At 37.2% G+C, this 17,529-nt stretch overlaps 1 protein-coding gene across 5 annotated transcripts in view; it reads left to right on the plus strand.

Moving 5' to 3' along the window:
* The window catches only part of AKAP6 (A-kinase anchoring protein 6), a 464,720-nt gene that overhangs the window by 313,798 nt on the left and 133,393 nt on the right, over window positions 1-17,529 (plus strand). The window lies entirely within an intron of this gene.

Below are 17,529 nucleotides of genomic sequence, written 5' to 3' on the forward strand. Positions count from 1 at the left end.
GGTGGAGGGAGGGACAGAGGAAGAGAAACTTTGTGTAGACTTCTTGCGAGCCAAGGCGGGGCTCAATCCCAAAACCATTGAGATCATGACCTGAGCTGAAACCAAGAGCTGGATGCTTAACTGATTTAACTGACTGAGCCACCCAGGAGCCCTGATAATGGGAGCTTTTGTCTGGAGTTTGTTACATATGGCTTGGAAATGTAATGGAATATTCTTATCCAATATTCAGGTTCTTGTCTTACTCAGAGTAAGCATCTTGGCTTCCATTAGAATTTCCTAACTAAACACAATTATCTACCTTTACATTTTTATTATAACTTTAGTAAATTGATTAATAACCAATATATTGAAAAGCACAGGGTTTTTCCTAGAAAAATACTTTGATAGTCCCTAAAAATCTAGTTTTAAATAAAATATTTATTTTAAGCTTTAAAATAACTCTTCTGATTCTTTCTTTTATTCATCTTTAAATATTTCTCATTTATCAGTGAATCACATCTCAATATAATATCTAGATACAATGTATTTTCCCTCCTTTTAAATACTTTTATGTTCTCGTCTGTTTTTATGGCATGTTACTGCATGTCTCCAGAGACACACAGCATTTTTATTTTCAAGTAAATTTATATTAGTTACAGTCTCCAGCTGTTTTAGATATAGAATCATTTCCTGTCGGTACTGTTTCCAGGACAATTCTTTTTTCCCCTCACAAAAATGAAAAATGTAATTTAACAAAGACATCTTATAATTGTCTTCATATATAGCAAGGTATCTAGCAATCTAAATACTTATTTTATTTAAAACATCTGTCTACATAAAATCTAGTGATTGTCCAGGGCTATATCATCCTTGGGAGAGGCAGCTGCTGCCATTTTTATTTAATTTATAAGGAACCATCAAATATGTTTCCTTCATATTGAATATTCTGCTATTATATCATATGTGAGTTTCTCGTTTTTCTTTTCTTTCTTTCTTTCTTTCTTTCTTTCTTTCTTTCTTTCTTTTTTTAATGAGAATAGCTTACCTTTTTGGTGCTTTCAATTAGTTTAGTCTTTTTCAAATTGGGGAAGACCATTCTTTTGAAAATCACTATGGAAACATCCTGCAAGAATAGTAAGCTTTTGTTGGATGTATATCAAAGTATCATAATAAAAATGGTGGCATGCTGCTCGACTCATGTAAGTAACTTACAGTGGAGTCACATTTTAATTGCCACATCCTTTTAGAGTCACTTGTGTATTTTTGTTTTATTTATAAATAAAAGTGTAAAATTTTTATTGTAAAGTCATTCTGCTGATTAGAGCAATCAGTTGATACTTGCTTGTTATTTTTCAGAAAACATATGGAGGAAGATGGAAGCTTCTGTAAAAGCTCTTTGTCTTGGGGTTGATACTGAATGTTGCTTATAGAGGAATACATTTATAAACTCTATTTATTGTGCATGACCCTTTGAGCCTAAGATAAAGTGTTTAACTTTTAATAGATCGTATCAATTTAAGCTCAGCTGACTGCCAAAAACAACAGACATCAGGCTCACAATAGTGTCTAAATGAGAAAGTTTACCTTTTCCAGGAAAGTAATGAAAATATTCCTTTTTGGAACACTAAGAGTATGAAAGGGAAATGATTATGGTTCCCTACTGACATGCAGTTATGATTGACAGGAAAAACCAACATGCGTGCCACCTGAGACATCTTGTTCAGGAACTTTCTGGAGGGTAGTAAATTGGTGTTGGCACAAACACAAAAAAATAAAATGACTTGATTCAGCACTTTTCAATTCTAAATCCCCAAACACTAAAGAAAGAAGTAAATATTCATCAAATGATCAAAATTTATATTGATTTTTATTCTACATTAGCAGCTCAAAGTCGAGATTCTTGACAGGGTGGATGTCGGTTTGAATGATTCTCTTTGAAATGAGGATATAGGCACTGAGCGGAGTGCTACCGTGCATTCCTGAGCCATAGGCCCTGATTATTAGAACCCTAGGAGGCTAAATTTTTAAAAGAACAGTATAAAGACACAGTTGTTCAGTTCTGTTTTGATAACTAAATTGTTATTATTAGTATGTAAAGTAATTCTTGTTGTTCCTGCTTCATTCCTTCCTTTCTATCACCATCTAAGGACAACTATTTTATAGAATTTCAAAGGAGCTGGAGTGTCCATTGTCGTCACTGAGTTAATAGCGGCATTTGCCAGCATAATTGTACTTGGGAAGGAACTGCCAGTCCTGCAGGGCAAGAGAAGCTAAGATTGTATCTTCACATTATACATCTTTAATTTTTAGTTTTTGCCAGAAAGTAAATAAGGATTCGCTGTAGTGGAATTTTGAAGACAGGAACAAGGGCGCAGCCGTAGAATAAAAACGCAGACTTGATGCCTGTGTCACTGTGCAGAGATTTGCTAAGGAAACAGTAATGGAGAGACATCGAAATTCTAATCATCCCCTCCAGTCCACACAGTGCAATCACCCTCCCTTCTCACCATAGCTCATGACATAAAATGCTGAATTTTTAATGATTTTAACTACTTGCATTATAAAGAGGAGGTTGGTGGTAGATTAGGTCCTCCACAAAAGCAGTTGTGTGAGGTATTCGGTTCTTGAGGTTTGTTAGGTGGAGGCTGGAGGTGCGGTTGTTTTTAATAAGCATCTCATCTTTCATTAAAATGGAGGAAGGAGGTATTTTACTTTACACCCAAACAGGTTCAGAATAAATAATGAAATTAGCATCCATGTTAATTTTTCCACTGTTTAAATGCTTACCATTTCACAAATATCATTAAGGACATAGCTTTAAAATGGAATTTCCTAAATGTTATCATGAATTTTTTTTTTAAGGATTTTATTTATTTATTTGAGAGAGAAAGAGAAAGAGAACAAGCAGGGGTAAGGAGCAGAGGGAGAAGGAGAAGCAGACTCCCCACTGAGCAGGAAGCTGGGGACTTGCAGGCTCAAGGCTTGATCCCAGGACCTAAGATCATGACCTGAGCCTAAGGTAGAAGCTTAACCAACTGAGCCACCCAGGTGCCCCTATCATGAATGTTTTTAATGCTTGCAAACAGTATCAGGTCAGTAGAAATAAAGATGATCTTTTAAAGATACAATATTTTTCACTTAAATCAGTTATCTTTTGCAGTTATCTGATTTGATTATCCATGTATCCATGAATGTAAATTCAAATCAACCTTGGGAACCTAAGGCTAGGTTTTCTTGAGCTGCCAAGATGGTCATGGGAATTTTATATCCTAATGCACAAAGATTAGTATATACAGTAGTCTTTGTTGAGTATGATATTGAAGTAGCTTTGAGACACTTGTTAAATATTTGATGTGTATTTAATTTTTAACAATGGGAAAATATTTATATTTGTAAAGACTTTTATAACTCTCTTATCCAAGATAAAAAGAACATTCTAACAAACTTACTGTTTCTCTGTCCGCATTTTTGAAGTGTAATACTAGTTTTAACCTTAGGTGAATATTTTAGCTCCTATTATTTAGTATAATTGTTCTGTAATTCTAAGTTACAGGTTCCCTGAAGGCAGGCACCATGTCTGACCCAGATTTGTAACTTACACAGTATCTTACACATAACCCTGTCAAGATATATTTGTCAAATGAATAAATGAAGGCCCTTAATCAATTTTATTATAAAAAATACATTGCTCTTAGTCCTGTGACGCCCTGCTCCAACTCTGTAGGAGAAGGAGGCTTTGCTATTCCACTTAGTCGTGCACACAGGACTGAAAAACAAGGTGAGATTCACCTCCACTGTATTACCAAATGCTGTTTGTGTTTAGCCAGAGTGCAGCTAATAATAAATATCTTTAGAGAGTTCATTTCTACACAGGGGAAATGCACTTTTTAAAATTGAGCTGAAGTTGGAGTATGACATTAGGTGTGTTTCAGTTGTACAGCATCATACTTTGGTATTTGTACACACTACAAAGTGATCACCACCATAAGTCTACTTACTGTCCATCACCATACAGTCGTGTCCCTTTGTCCACTTCAACCACAGAAGCTTTTCCTTTTGATGTAATCCATTTGTTTATTTTTGCTCCCCCCCCCCCCGCCTTTGGAATTATATCCAAAAACCAAAAGCAAAACCAAAAAAGGACCCATATTGCCAAGACCAATGTCAGGGAGCTTACCACCTAGGTTTTCTTCTGGGAGTTTAATGGTTTCAGGTCTTACAGTCAAGTCTTTAATTCATTCAAATTTATACCATTTTTATGAATGGTATAAAATAGTGGTCTACTTTCATTCTTTTGCATCTGGTTGTACAGTTTTCCCAACACCATTTATTAAAGAGACTGTCTTTTCTCCATTGTATATTCTTGCCTCCTTTGTCAATAATTAATTGATCATATATGTGTGGGTTTACTTCTGGGGGTCTCTGTTCTGTTCCGTTGATCTATGTGTCTCTTTTTTTATGCTGTACCATAATGTTTTGATTACTATAACTTTATTGTATAGTTTGAAACCAGAGTGTGTGATACCTCCAGCTTTGTTTTTTCTGAAGATTACTTTGGCAATTCAGGGTCTTTTGTGATTTCATACATATTTCAGAACTACTTGTTCTAGTTCTGTGAAAAATGCCATAGAAATTTTGACAGGGATTGCATTGCATGTACAGATTGCTTTGGTAGTATGGACATTTTAATAATGTGAATTCTCTCTGTCCCTGGGCATAGAATATCTTTCCATTTATTTGTATCTTCTTCAGTTTCTTTTATCAGTGTCTTACAATGTTCAGTATATAGGGCTTTCACCTCTAGTTAAATTTATTCCTAGATATTTTATTCTTTTTGATACAATTATAACGGATTATTTTCTTAATTTCCCTTTCTTATAGTTCATTATTAGGCATGCTGAAACACAGCATATTTTTGTATATTGACTTTTGTATCCTGCACCTTTACTAAATTCATTTATTGGTTCTAACAGTTTTTTTGGTAAAGTCTCTAGGTTTTTCTGTATCTAGTATTATGTCATCTGCAAATTGTGAGTTTTACTGCTTCCTTTTCAATTTGGATGCCTTTTATCTTTTATTTTTATTTTTACTCATTTGTTTATTTTATTTGCCTATTTGCTGTGGCTGGGACTTCCAGTACTATTTTGAATGAAAGTGAGGAGACTGAGCATCCTTGTCATGTTCCTGATCTTAGAAGACAATCTTTTAGCTTTTATCCATTGAATATGATGTTACCTGTAGGTTTGTCATATATGGCCTTTATTATATTGAAATGTGTTCCCTGTGTACTCACTTTGTTGAGAGTTTTTATCATAAAGGATGCTAAATTTGTCAAATGTTTTTCCTATTGAGATCCTTTGAGATGATCATATGATTTTTACCCTTTATTTTGTTGATGTGGTGTGCGTCACATTGATTGATCTATGAATGTTGAAATATCTTGCATCCCTGGAATAAATCCCACTTGATCATGTTGTATGATCCTTTTAATGTCATTGTTGAGTTGAATTTTCTAATACTTTGTAAAGATTTTTGTATTAATGTTCATTAGGGATATATTATACCTGTAATTTTCTTTTTTTGTGGTTTCCTTATCTGGTTTTGGTATCAGGGTAATGCTGGCCTTGTAAAATGATTTTGGCAACTTTCCATCCTCTTCAACTTTTTTGGAAGTGTTTGAGAAGAACAGGTTTTAAATCTTCTTTGAATGTTTGCAAGAATTCACTAGTGAAGCACGTTGGTCCTAGAGTTTTATTTGTTGGGAGGTTTTGATTACTAGGTTAATCTCCTTTCCAATAATTGGTCTCTCCTGATTTTTTAGTTCATGATTCAGTTTGGAAAATTGTATATTTCTAGGAATTCATCCATCCCTTCTAGGTTCTCCAGTTTGTTGTCGTATGGTTGTACATGGTTACAAGTCTCTCCTAATTCTTTGTGTTTCTGTAGTATCAGATATAACTTTCCGATTTCATTTCTCATTTTATTTATCTTAGCCCTCTTTCTTTTTTCTTTGTGAGTCTAGCTAAAGGTTTGTCATTTTTGTTTATCTTTGCCAAGAACCATCTCTCAGTTTCATTGATCTCTTTTACTGACTTTTTAGTCTCTATTTCATTGATTTCCACTCTGATCTTTATTTTTTTCCTTCTATTAACTTTGATTTTTGTTTGTTCTTCTTTTTTCTAGTTCGTTTAGATGTAGAGTTAGATTGGTTTTTTGAGATTTTGTTTGTTTGTTTCTTTAGGTAGGCCTGTATTGGTATAAACTTTCCTCTTAAACCTGCTTTTGCTGCATCCCATCGATTTTAGTATATTGTATTTCCATTTTCATTTGTCTCCAGGTATTTTTTGACTTCTTTGATTTTTTTGTTGACCCATTGGTTGTTCAGTAGAATACTGGTTAATCTTTATATATTTGTGATTTTTCTAGTTATCTTGTTGTAATTGATTTCTATTTTCATACCATTATGGTCAGAAAAGGAGCTTGGTATGATTTCAGTTTTCTTAAATTTGTTGAGACTTGGTTTGTGGCCTAACATATGATCTATCCTGGAGAATGTTCCTTGCACACTTAAAAGCATGCGTATTCTGCTTTTGGATGGAATAGTCGGTATATATCTATTAAGTCCATCTGGTGTAATGTGTCATTTAAGGCTGGTATTTCCATATTGATTTTCTCTCTGGATGATCTGTCCATTGCTGTAAGTGGTATTAAAAGTCCCCTACTATTGTTTTATTGTAGTCCATTTCTTTCTTTAAGACTTTTAATATTTGCTTTATATATTTATGTGCTCCTATGCTGAGTGTATAAATATTTACAAATATTATATCCTCCTTTTGGATTGCCCCTTTATCACTATATAATGGCCTTCTTTGCCTTTTATGACATCTTTGCCTCAAAATCTATATTTTTCCGATATAGGTATAGTAGCACCATCTTTCTTTTTATTTCTATTTGCATGGAATATCTTTTTTTTCACCCCTTTAGTTTCTGTCTGTGTGTTTCCTTAGATCTGAAGTATCTTATATGCAACATATAGATGGATTCTATTCTTTTTATTCATTCAGCTACCCTGTCTTTTTATTGGAAAATTTAGTCTGCTCACATTTAAAATAACTATCAATAGGTATGTATGTGTTGCCATTTTGTTGATTTTGTAGTTCCTCTCTGTTCCTTTCTTCTGTTGTGGTTTGGTGATTTTCTTTTAACATTACGTTTAGATTCTTTTCTCATTATTTTTAGTGCATCTAGTGTACATTTTTGGCTTCGGGTTATCATGAGATTCACATGTAATATCCTATGTATATAACAGTCTATTTTAAGTTGATCGCATCTTAAGTTTGAGCACATTCTGACAAGTCTACATTTTTGCTCCCCACCCCATTGTGTTCTATTTTTGATGTACTATTTGACATTTTTTAATATTGTGTATCCCTTAACTATTATGGTTATAGTTAATTTTACTACTTTTGTGTTTTAACTTTCTTATAGCTTTCCAGTGGTAATCTACTACCTTTACAATATATGTGCTTTTGCCAGTGAGAGTTTTACTTGCACATGTTTTCTTGTTACTGGTTAGTGCCTTTTCTTTTCATCTTAAAGAAGTCCCTTTAATAATACCTGTAAGGCCAGTGCTAATAAACTACTTTAATTTTGCTTGTCTGAAAAACTTCTTATTTTTCCTTTAATTCTGAATGATAACCTTACCAAGTAGAGTATTCTTGGTTTGAAGTTTTTTCCTTTTAGTCGTTTGAATATATCATGCCACTCCCTTCTGACCTGCAAAGTTTTGGCTGAAAAATCAGCTGATAGCCTTGTAGGGGATCCCTTGTTTGTAGCATGTTGGTTTTCTCCTGTTGCTTTTAAGTATTGTCTCTTTATCTTTAACTTTTGACATTTTTACTTTCAGGCTGTCATGGTGTAAATCTTTCTGGTTCATCTTATTTGGAACTCTGATTCCTGAACCTAAATTTCTATTTCCTTCTCTAAGTTAGGGAATTTTTCAGCCATATCTTCAGATAACTTTCTTACACCCTTTTCTCTTTCTTCTCCATCTATAATGTAAATACTATTCCTTTTGATGTTGTTCCACAGGTGTCTTAAGCTATCTTCACTTCTTAATTTTTTTTTTTTTCTTTTTGCTGTTCTGTTTGGGTGAGCTCTTTGCCCTGTCTTCCAGGTCACTGATCCTCTTTTCTAGTTCTTCTAGTCTGATGCTGAACTTGTCTAGTGTAATTTTTTAATTTAATTTAATTTTTTCAGTGTTCCAAAATTTATTGTTTATGCACCACACCCAGGGTGCCACGCAATATGTGCCCTCCTTGATAACCACCACCAGGTCCACCTAACCCCCACTCTCCTCCCCTCCAAAACCCTCCGTTTATTTCTCAGTGTCTGCAGTCTCTCATGGTTCATTTACACCTCTGATTTCCCCCAATTCACTTTTCCTTTTCTTCTCCTAATGTCCTCTGTGTTATTCCTTATGCTCCATAAGTAAGTGAAACCATATGATAACTGACTCTCTCTGTTTGACTTATTTCACTCAGCATAATCTCCTCTAATCCCATCCATATTGATACAGAAGTTGGGTATTCATCCTTTCTGATGGAGGCATAATACTCCATTGTATATATAGACCATATCTTCTTTATCCATTCATCTGTTGAAGGGCATTTAGTTCAGCTCTTTTATTATTTAGCTCTGTGAATTCTGTTTGGTATTTTCTTATGTTTTCTATCTCTGTTGAAATTCTTACTGTGTTCATCCATTCTCCCAAGTTCATTAAACATCTTTATGACCATTACTTTGAACTCTTTGTCAGGTAGATTACTTATCTCCATTTCATTAAGGTCCTTTTCTGAGGTTTTGTCTTGTTCTTAATTTTGTAACATATTCCCGTGTCTCTTCATTTTACTTGTCTCTTTTTGTTTGTTACTGTGTATTAGATGAATCAGACATCTCTCTAAGTCTTGAAGGAATGACCCTGTATAGATGATAAAACTTCCTGTTCAACCTGTTCTAGCTTTTGGTTGTTTCTCAGACCTTTCTGATTATCTAAGTAGCCTGATTTGTTGTTGATAGTTCCCTACTATTGAGGGTGTTCCAAAACCTCCCAGCGATCCAAAGGGAGGGATCTAAGATGGTGCCTAGTTTTAGGGTAATTGTAAGCCAGAACTTCAGGCAGCTTCTTTTAAGATATTTAAATATCTCCAGTCTTGTGGGTCTGCAATCATAAACTCTGATGACTTCTAGACCAGAAGATCTGGAGGTATCCTTTGGGCAACTGTTGCAAGTATCATGGCTTTAGATATGTGTATAAGATATATGTGTATATACCTTTCTGAGAGGTATCAGCAAGCTTTGGTGAGACCAAAGGAGGATTCAATTATTGTATCTTCCCACCTACGTTCCCTGGAGGTACCTCTGTAGCCTCTGGATGTATGGCAAGCCTAGAATCTGACTCTCAGGCCTGAAGCTCCAAGACAAGAGGATAAGCCTTTTTTACATGAAAACTGGAGGTATATTGTAGTCTGGTGTTTGTGTAGTGCCCTGGGGATGTAGCCTGCTAAAGACTAGCTCTTCAATTGTTTCAGATGTGTGGGAACCTGAAATACATTCCCCTTTGCCACCAAAGCCAGATGCTCAAGGAGCATCCCCTTTGTGGGTTTCATGTTCCCACCAGATACGGTGGGGTGGAATGAGGCTTGAAGACATGGTGAAGAGCACTCAGCCAGTCCTGCTATTGTGCCTGAGGGCTCATGGCTGTGGTGTGTGGGGGCAGGGTGTTCAGCCAGCCTCGCCATGGCTGCAGCTCCTGGGGATGGGCACCCCCACCAGAACTAGCAGCCTAAGGGGTGATGTTCCCTCACAGGGCCAACACCAGCAAGACAAAAGCAGAAGGCAAAAATTGTGCCCACTGGTGCTTTTGTCCTCAGAATTCCAACAGCTTCCTGCCTTTCTGGCAGGCACTTTAATATTAACAAATGAATTTCCTTCACTTATGGTCTAGGTGTCTTTCAAACTGTTGCTTTTGTGCTAGGTCCCTAGGCCACTGGGTCTATGCATGAGCCCTTTGAGAGTAGATTTTACATTCCCTAAAGCCCTGTAGTTCTCCTAAAAGGAAGTCCCATTGGTTTTCAAGACCACACACTTTAGAGGCTCATCTCTCCTTTGTAGTTCCCAATGGCTGGGTGTCAAACCCCTTGCTCCTCAGGGATAAGCTTCATATTATGAGATCCCTCTTGACTGTGGCTCATGGTGTTACAGGACTTTTTCCTCTGTCAGTGCCCGCTGTTCTTGGTCACGCTGCTTTAAAGAATGAAGAGGAAGACCAGACAGAGTGGTAGGCAGCAAAGCAAGGTTTATTGAGTGATAGCAATGTGCTTAGTACAAAGCTCCTGAGGAGGAAGGGGACCCAGGAGGTTTTATGGGCTTTAGGGTTTTTATGGGCTTGTAGGCAGGCTGTTTTAATCTGATTAATCTTCCCTATGCCTGTCATCTAAACAGGTTTTTGTCATCTATCTACCACATGAGAAAGGGTGGAGGGCTTCCTCCTCCACTTCCAGGGTGATGTAACATCCTTTTGACTGTGGTTTCCTCTTAGGATGTGGGTAGGGGGTGAGGGGGTTGTCCCTGCCTGGCTGCCTTCCAATTATCCTTCATCAGTGACACGTGAGGTGAGATTTCTTTCTAGACTGTGTCACAGTCACCCCTCTCAATGTGGCCCTTTTATCCTTTGCTGTGGAGGTGCTGTTCAGTTAGCTTTCAGGTCCTTTTCAGATGGAATTGTTCCATATGTAGCTATATATTTGTTGTGTTCATGGGAGGAGGTGAGTGCAGGATTCTTCTACATGGTTATGTCAAACTCTCCTCAAAGGAGATGTACTTTGAATTCAGTCCCAAAGATGAATTATTTTAGGAAATTATTAACCTTCTACAATGATGACAATGGCAAAAATGCACAAAATAACTAGACTTTTGAGGGGAGAAAAAAACAAGTAGCCCTGAAAAGGTGAAAGTTTAAATCCTGGATTATGGAGAGCTCTACAAACAAAATCATGGAGATCTATAAGTGTAGATTATCTCAACCTAAGTCCCTGTCAGGGCCCATGGATTTTGAGACCTGTAGGTGCTTCCAGAAGAAGGGGCAGTCTGGGCCAGTTACATGAGTGTTATAGGAAGAGGAAAAAGAGGAGTCATAGTAAAAATATAAGGAAGAGAAGGCATGTGCTTAGAGATACTACATCGAAGGTTAAGAAAAGTTTGTGTCATAAAAGTAGGAATGTATTTCCAAATGATAAAGCTATTGGCAGGAAAAGTATAGTCTTCTCTCTTTCTCACCCCCCTCATTGTTTAAAGGATCTTCCTGAGTAACTGTGAACTCTTCCAGAAACAAACTGTGGCATTGCTAATGTCTCATCCAAAAGCTTAAATTACTCTTCTTCTTTAAAAAATGAGAAATCAGATTTTATTAAGCTAAAACAAGTTCATACCCAGAAGACTTAATACTTGTTTTGAAACATGTTGTGAAGATTACCACACGAAGGCAATAGCTAAAGTTTTTATTCTATATGTGTGTGACCATCCTGGTTAGTTTCCAATGTGATATATGACATATAAGATCACTCTGTTAGCTGAATAAAAGATTATCAAGTGAATCTTGAATTCTTTTCTCCTTTTTTTTCCTAGAGAAAAGAAAACAAGTTACATATTTCAATAATTTTCTTTTGTCGAAGAAAAAATGATCTCCTTTTTAAGTGAGAATGAAGCCCATGGGTTTCAGAAATCAAGCCGAGGCTCCTGCAGCCTCCAAACAGTCTGTTTTATTCCTTTGTACATTTTAAACCATTTCAGATTTTCAAACGCAGTGGAATTTATTCAACCAATTTTTATAGAGTGCCTGTCCTATACCCTGTGCTGTGCTGGGTGCTGTTGATGCAGCAACACACACATAGACAAAAGTCTCTGCCCTCAGGAGGCTTCTAATCCACTGGGGGAAGATGGACAATACAAAATAAGTAATATGGTTTGGCTAGAAATGGCAAATATGTGTGAAGGAGTATAAGAATTATACAAGGGTGGGTGTGAGTTGAATCTTTAAGCAGGAGAGCACAGAAGAACTGAATGAGAAGATGACATTTCTGTGAAGATCTGAGGGAGGTTAGGGACTGAGCTGTCTTGCAAACAAGGTCAAGTGCTCCCAGAGCATCCCTACTAACCCTGCTGGAGCAGGTCAGGATAGGTTGAGGACTGAGTACTGACTGTTGGCAAGGAGAATGTGGACAAAAGCCTGACTGGAGTGTATTCAAGAGAAAATCGGAGAGGAATTGGACACAGTGAATAAAGAGAACGTATGTAAAAGTGATTTTGCTGTAACACAGAACAGAGATATGGGGCTTTAGCCAGAGGATAGATTAGTGTCAGTTGGTGTCTAGGGATTATTTATCCCTTTTTTTCTTCCCCCCTCACCAAGGGAAAAGCAGTGGCATTTTTCTGGCGTATGTACTTGTGTTGATCATCTTTATGTAAATAAGAGAAGGTCTGGTGCACAGGTGAAGGGATTGGTCTTAGAAATATGGAAAGTTTCCACAGAAACAGGAAGGAAGGAAGAGGATGTGGACCCAGAGGCAAGAAGGCAGGTAGCTGTGGTAGGAAGCTATGAAGTACAGTGTGAATGAGCAGACAGACCTTTAACTGCATGAGTTAAGAAAGAGTGAAATTAATTTTAACGTTCTCAGGATACTTAACCCAGCAAAGGATGCTGGGATATGCAGTGATGATGAAATAATGGACATTTCTTAACTAAATAAGTGCTTTTTAAGCACAAGGTCAGGGATATGTCTATATGTGATTATAGAAGTGATGATGTGTTTAATCCCTCAAGATTGTTAGGGAATTTAACCCCCCAAATTTATCATGGGTTAGCCATTTTGTTATTAGATACAATATGAAGGGGAAATATATGGTTGAGTAATTATTCAGGACCCAAGGAAAGTTATTGAATTTGGATCAGCACATACGAAGCCAAATTTAAATAAAATATTTTAGCACACCGTGTCTTATGTTCTGATTAAGTTATTAATTTGTAGTCAGAATCTAAAGAGGAGTATCCCTAGTGACTTAGACTCTAGGTGCTTATGAAACAAAGGGGGAAACATGCTATTAATGATAAGCAGAGAAGGAATAATACTCAACCTCAGATGAGAAGACAGTGTTTCTAACTTTATTATATATACTCGTCTGCTGGGATGGCAATAACAAAATGCCACAGACTTAATTTCTGTAGCTTAAACAACAGAAATTTATTTCTCACAGTTCTGGAGGCTGAAAATCCCAGATCAAGATGATGGCTGGTTTGGTTTCTGGTGAAGCATCATTCCTTGGCTTGGAGATGTCCACCTTCTGGATGTGACCTCACATGGCCTTTTCTCTGTGTGGAACTCTTCATCTTCTTATAAAGACACTATTCCTATTGGATTAGGGCTCCACCCTTGTAACCTCATTTAATCTTAATTCCCTCCTTAAAGACCCTGTCTCCAAATATGGTCACATTGCAGATTAGGGCTTCAACCTATGAACTGGGAGGGAGAGGGTACTAAGATAATAACATTATATTAAAGGTTTACTAGAGGTACAAGTTACTAGAACCTCTTAAGCATTTATTCGGGCCACTGGCCTGATGGAAATTTGATTCTCTTCTCAATGCATTGTTCTCAGAGTATATCAGGAGGTACATGCTTTATGAGCATATTTGGACTAACCCATCAGATGAGTCTCTTGCCATGACAGAAAAAGGAGATGGAAAAAGATGAAGGTCATCACAGAAACAATGACATCTTCTGCTGGCATGTTGTTGGATAGTATCCAAATTCCCTAACCTAACATCCTCTACAGCCTATCCCCTTCACTGTTAGCAGCCAAATGCACCAACGCTCCAGCCACCATTCTCTGAACATGCCACATCCTTTCATAACTCTAGGCCTTTGAATAGACAAGTTACTCTGCCTATAAAGATATCTATCTGCTTCTTCACCTGACAAAATCATACCCATACTCCCAGATCTGGTTCAAATGCCACTTCTCTCAAGCTTTTATTACTCATTCCTCACTTTCAGACAATTATCTTTTTTTTTTTTAAAGATTTTATTTATTTATTTGACAGAGAGAAATTACAAGTACACTGAGAGGCAGGCAGAGAGAGAGAGAGAAGGAAGCAGGCTCCCCGCTGAGCAGAGAGCCCGATGCGGGGCTGGATCCCAGGACCCCGAGATCATGACCCAAGCCAAAGGCAGCGGCTTAACCCACTGAGCCACCCAGGCGCCCCAGACAATTATCTTTTTAATTCCCATCCTCCCCCATATTCATTTCACTTGGCATACTTGTAGCGATCTGTTAGCATAACTCTTTCCTCCAATATACTATAGTCTCTTGGGAAAAGTAGTCCCTTCTTGTTTTGTTGTTCTTTGTACCCACAGTCCCTGGTGCAGTTCCTGACACATGATGAAGACCCAATGAACATATGAGTAATAAATGGATGTATGAGTGTACAATTCAATTATTCAACAATTATTTCCTGAGCCCCTCTCATGTTCCAGATACTGCCAAGGTGTGGGGAGTACAAAATAGCAAAGGAAATAGACACAGCCTCATTATTGAGCTTGGAGCCTGGAGACAGAGACAGAAAAAAGCATAAACCAGTAAATACAAGAATTTTAAATTGTGTTATGTTCTGGGAAGAAAATTAACACTGTTCCATAAAATAAAAGAATAGAATGAATATACCTTTGATAGGGTAGTCAGGGAAGGCCTCTCTGAGAGACGAAATGTCAACTGAGAGCTGAAGGACAAGAAGACGACATTAGTAAGAGAATGTTCCGGAGGAAGGGGACAATATGTACAAAGGTCCTGAGAGATAGGAAAGAGCTGTTTAAAGAACTGAGAATAGGTAAGGACGACAGGGGCATGGTGAATCAAGAGAGAGACAAGTAGAAAATGATATCTGAGGTAGGCAAGAACCAAATCTTTCGGGGCATGGAAGTTTTGGGGTTCTGTTCTGTTTTGTTTTGTTTTTATCCAAATGCAGTATGAAACCAACTTATGTTTTACAAAAACCACTATGGCCACTGTAAAGGATGGTTGGAGGAACAGCAATGGATGAGGAGGGATACAGAGTAGAAGATATTTGTTGTACTGTTGGGGAAAGGGGACGAAGGCTTGGACAAGGCTGACAGGGCCAAAAGGCTGGAGAGACATTTTGGGCGAGGAATCAATGAAATTTAGTGAATAAATGGCTGTGGGAAATAAGAAAAGGAATAGTTAAGGAGACTTTCAGTTTTCTGACCTGAGCAACACATGGTGCCATTTGCTTGAAAGGGAAGACCTAAGTAGAGATAGTCCTGAGGGGTGTGGTGAGGATGAGAATGGAGAGTTCTGTTTTGAGTTCTCCTGCCTTAAAATAAAAACAAGTAGCAACATTAGGTGGTTGGTTAGATATGTAAGTGTGGAGCTCAGAGGAAAAGATTGGAAGCCATTACTACAAAGACTGCATTGAAAGCCATGGGAAATAGTATCAACAAAGAAAAGTAGTCTAGAATTAAGCCCTGAAGCAACAACCACCAGTGATCTCAGCTATGATTCAGAAATCAATCAATGAGCTATCTGTAAAACAGATTTGGGGATGGTGGAGAAGGAAAGAGGGAGAATGATAGAGAACCCTTCACATTAGGTCAGCCAAGGGGTAATGCAGGCTTCAAGTAGAATAAGTGAGAAAGGTCCTCTTTCTGTCATCATATATGCTTTCTCATGGCATTCTCATTTCATGTCCTAATGCCAACTATTGCTTCTAGGTTTATATATTAGGCTTAATATTTCCACTTGCTTACTGAACATCTCATTTTTGTATTCCATCAGTCCCTCAAACCGAAAGATTCAGATCCACCTCATCTGTTTCATCCATACATAGTTCTCTTTTTAAACACCTACTTCCATTGATAGCACCATGGGCCTCTCTGACCAGGAGGTAACAGGTTGATCTGTAACTGAATCTATTCTCTCTTATTCCTTTTTATTTTCCTTAATGATATAAGTTGCCAATTCTGTTGATAACCCATCAGTAATGTTATTTAATCAAGCTGAGCTAAATTATAAAATATAGTCCAAAAATATCCTCTACTATCATAAATACTAGTAAATAAAATTCTTTTAATCAGAGATCCAGTTTTACTATTTTTTTAAGAAGTGTACTTTCTTCAAATCTTCCTCCTAAAAATTTATCTTCAGACTAAGATATGGTATGAGAAAAATTTAACCAGTCTGCAGAGAGATTTAGACTGGCAAAGCCATTCAACCCTAGCAGAAGGAGCTACTTTGGTTCTATTTTTATCATCACTTTTAGGAATGAATCACTGAAAGCAGAGAGAGAAATAGAGATGAATAGGAAAGACTTGGGCCATCTAATTCATCTCTTTGTTAGTGCGGGGAAGTTTCCTATATCAAATGCCTGTGGGATGTTGTGCAATAAAAGTCTTACATTGCAACATTTCAGTCATTTTCATAAGGTGACTAATTATCTTTTAAGTTGCTCTGAGCATCGTTCTCTAGACTCTTTTCCATGTATCCCTGCCATATGAGAGCTGTGTGCCTTGGTACACAGAGATGGCCTAGGATCTCAAAGGGATTAGTTCCAATTATTTTTCCCTGGCAGTGGTGTCTACATGAAGTTGACCTCACTCTTGATGACTCTTTTTGTGACCAGTGGCACACATTTGTGAGATCATTATCCAGAACAAGGAGTGGTCCAATTTGTTGCCTTAGGATGGTTAAAAACTAATAAGAACCTCTAGGGATCAGACATGGTTCTTGGCACCTAATGGTGGAGATACACTATTTGAATGGGGTTTTTCAACAGAATACTTGATCTGGGATGATCTCCTCATTATCTGTACAGTGGAAGGGAAAGGTAGAAAAGGGTTAGCATTTGGGAGGATTATTGTTTTTCAGTTCTCTGACTATTAGTTACCAATTAGTTTAGGCAAGAGAGGTTCACATGAACCAAATGAAGATTATAGTTTTTAACTGACTTCTGAAACTTCAATTATAAGAATATTGTAATTTTTGCATTTTTTTAAAGTTCCTCCTCGGTAGTCAACAGCACTCATAATTAACTGCTTGTAGAAAGCAACAACTTAGGAACTCCGGAATGGCTTGAGATCTTACATTTCATAAACCACACTTTTCATTTACAGAGTCCTGATTTACTCTTTTAAGCAGCTGCCACTTTATAATGCTGCTTGGGGTTTGTTTTCTCTTCCACGGTCAAGTCTATAAAGGCCAAGATCAGGCAAAAGGCCTTGGTTGGCTTACAAAGTTGGCAGAAGGTCATGTCTATCTTGGCTTTTCTTAAACGTTGTAGAATGCTGGCAACTACCCAGCAGCTGACCCAGAACTGTTTTAACACAATATGTAACTAAAGTAAAAAGAAGTAACAGTTTGAAGGCTTATCAGAAATGTGAACAGACGTGCCTGGATTTAGTGAGGTAGGGGGCCAAAAGAAAG

The sequence above is a fragment of the Mustela lutreola genome, chromosome 7 (genome assembly GCF_030435805.1).
Source record: "Mustela lutreola isolate mMusLut2 chromosome 7, mMusLut2.pri, whole genome shotgun sequence".
In the NCBI taxonomy this organism is placed as follows: Eukaryota; Metazoa; Chordata; class Mammalia; order Carnivora; family Mustelidae; genus Mustela; species Mustela lutreola.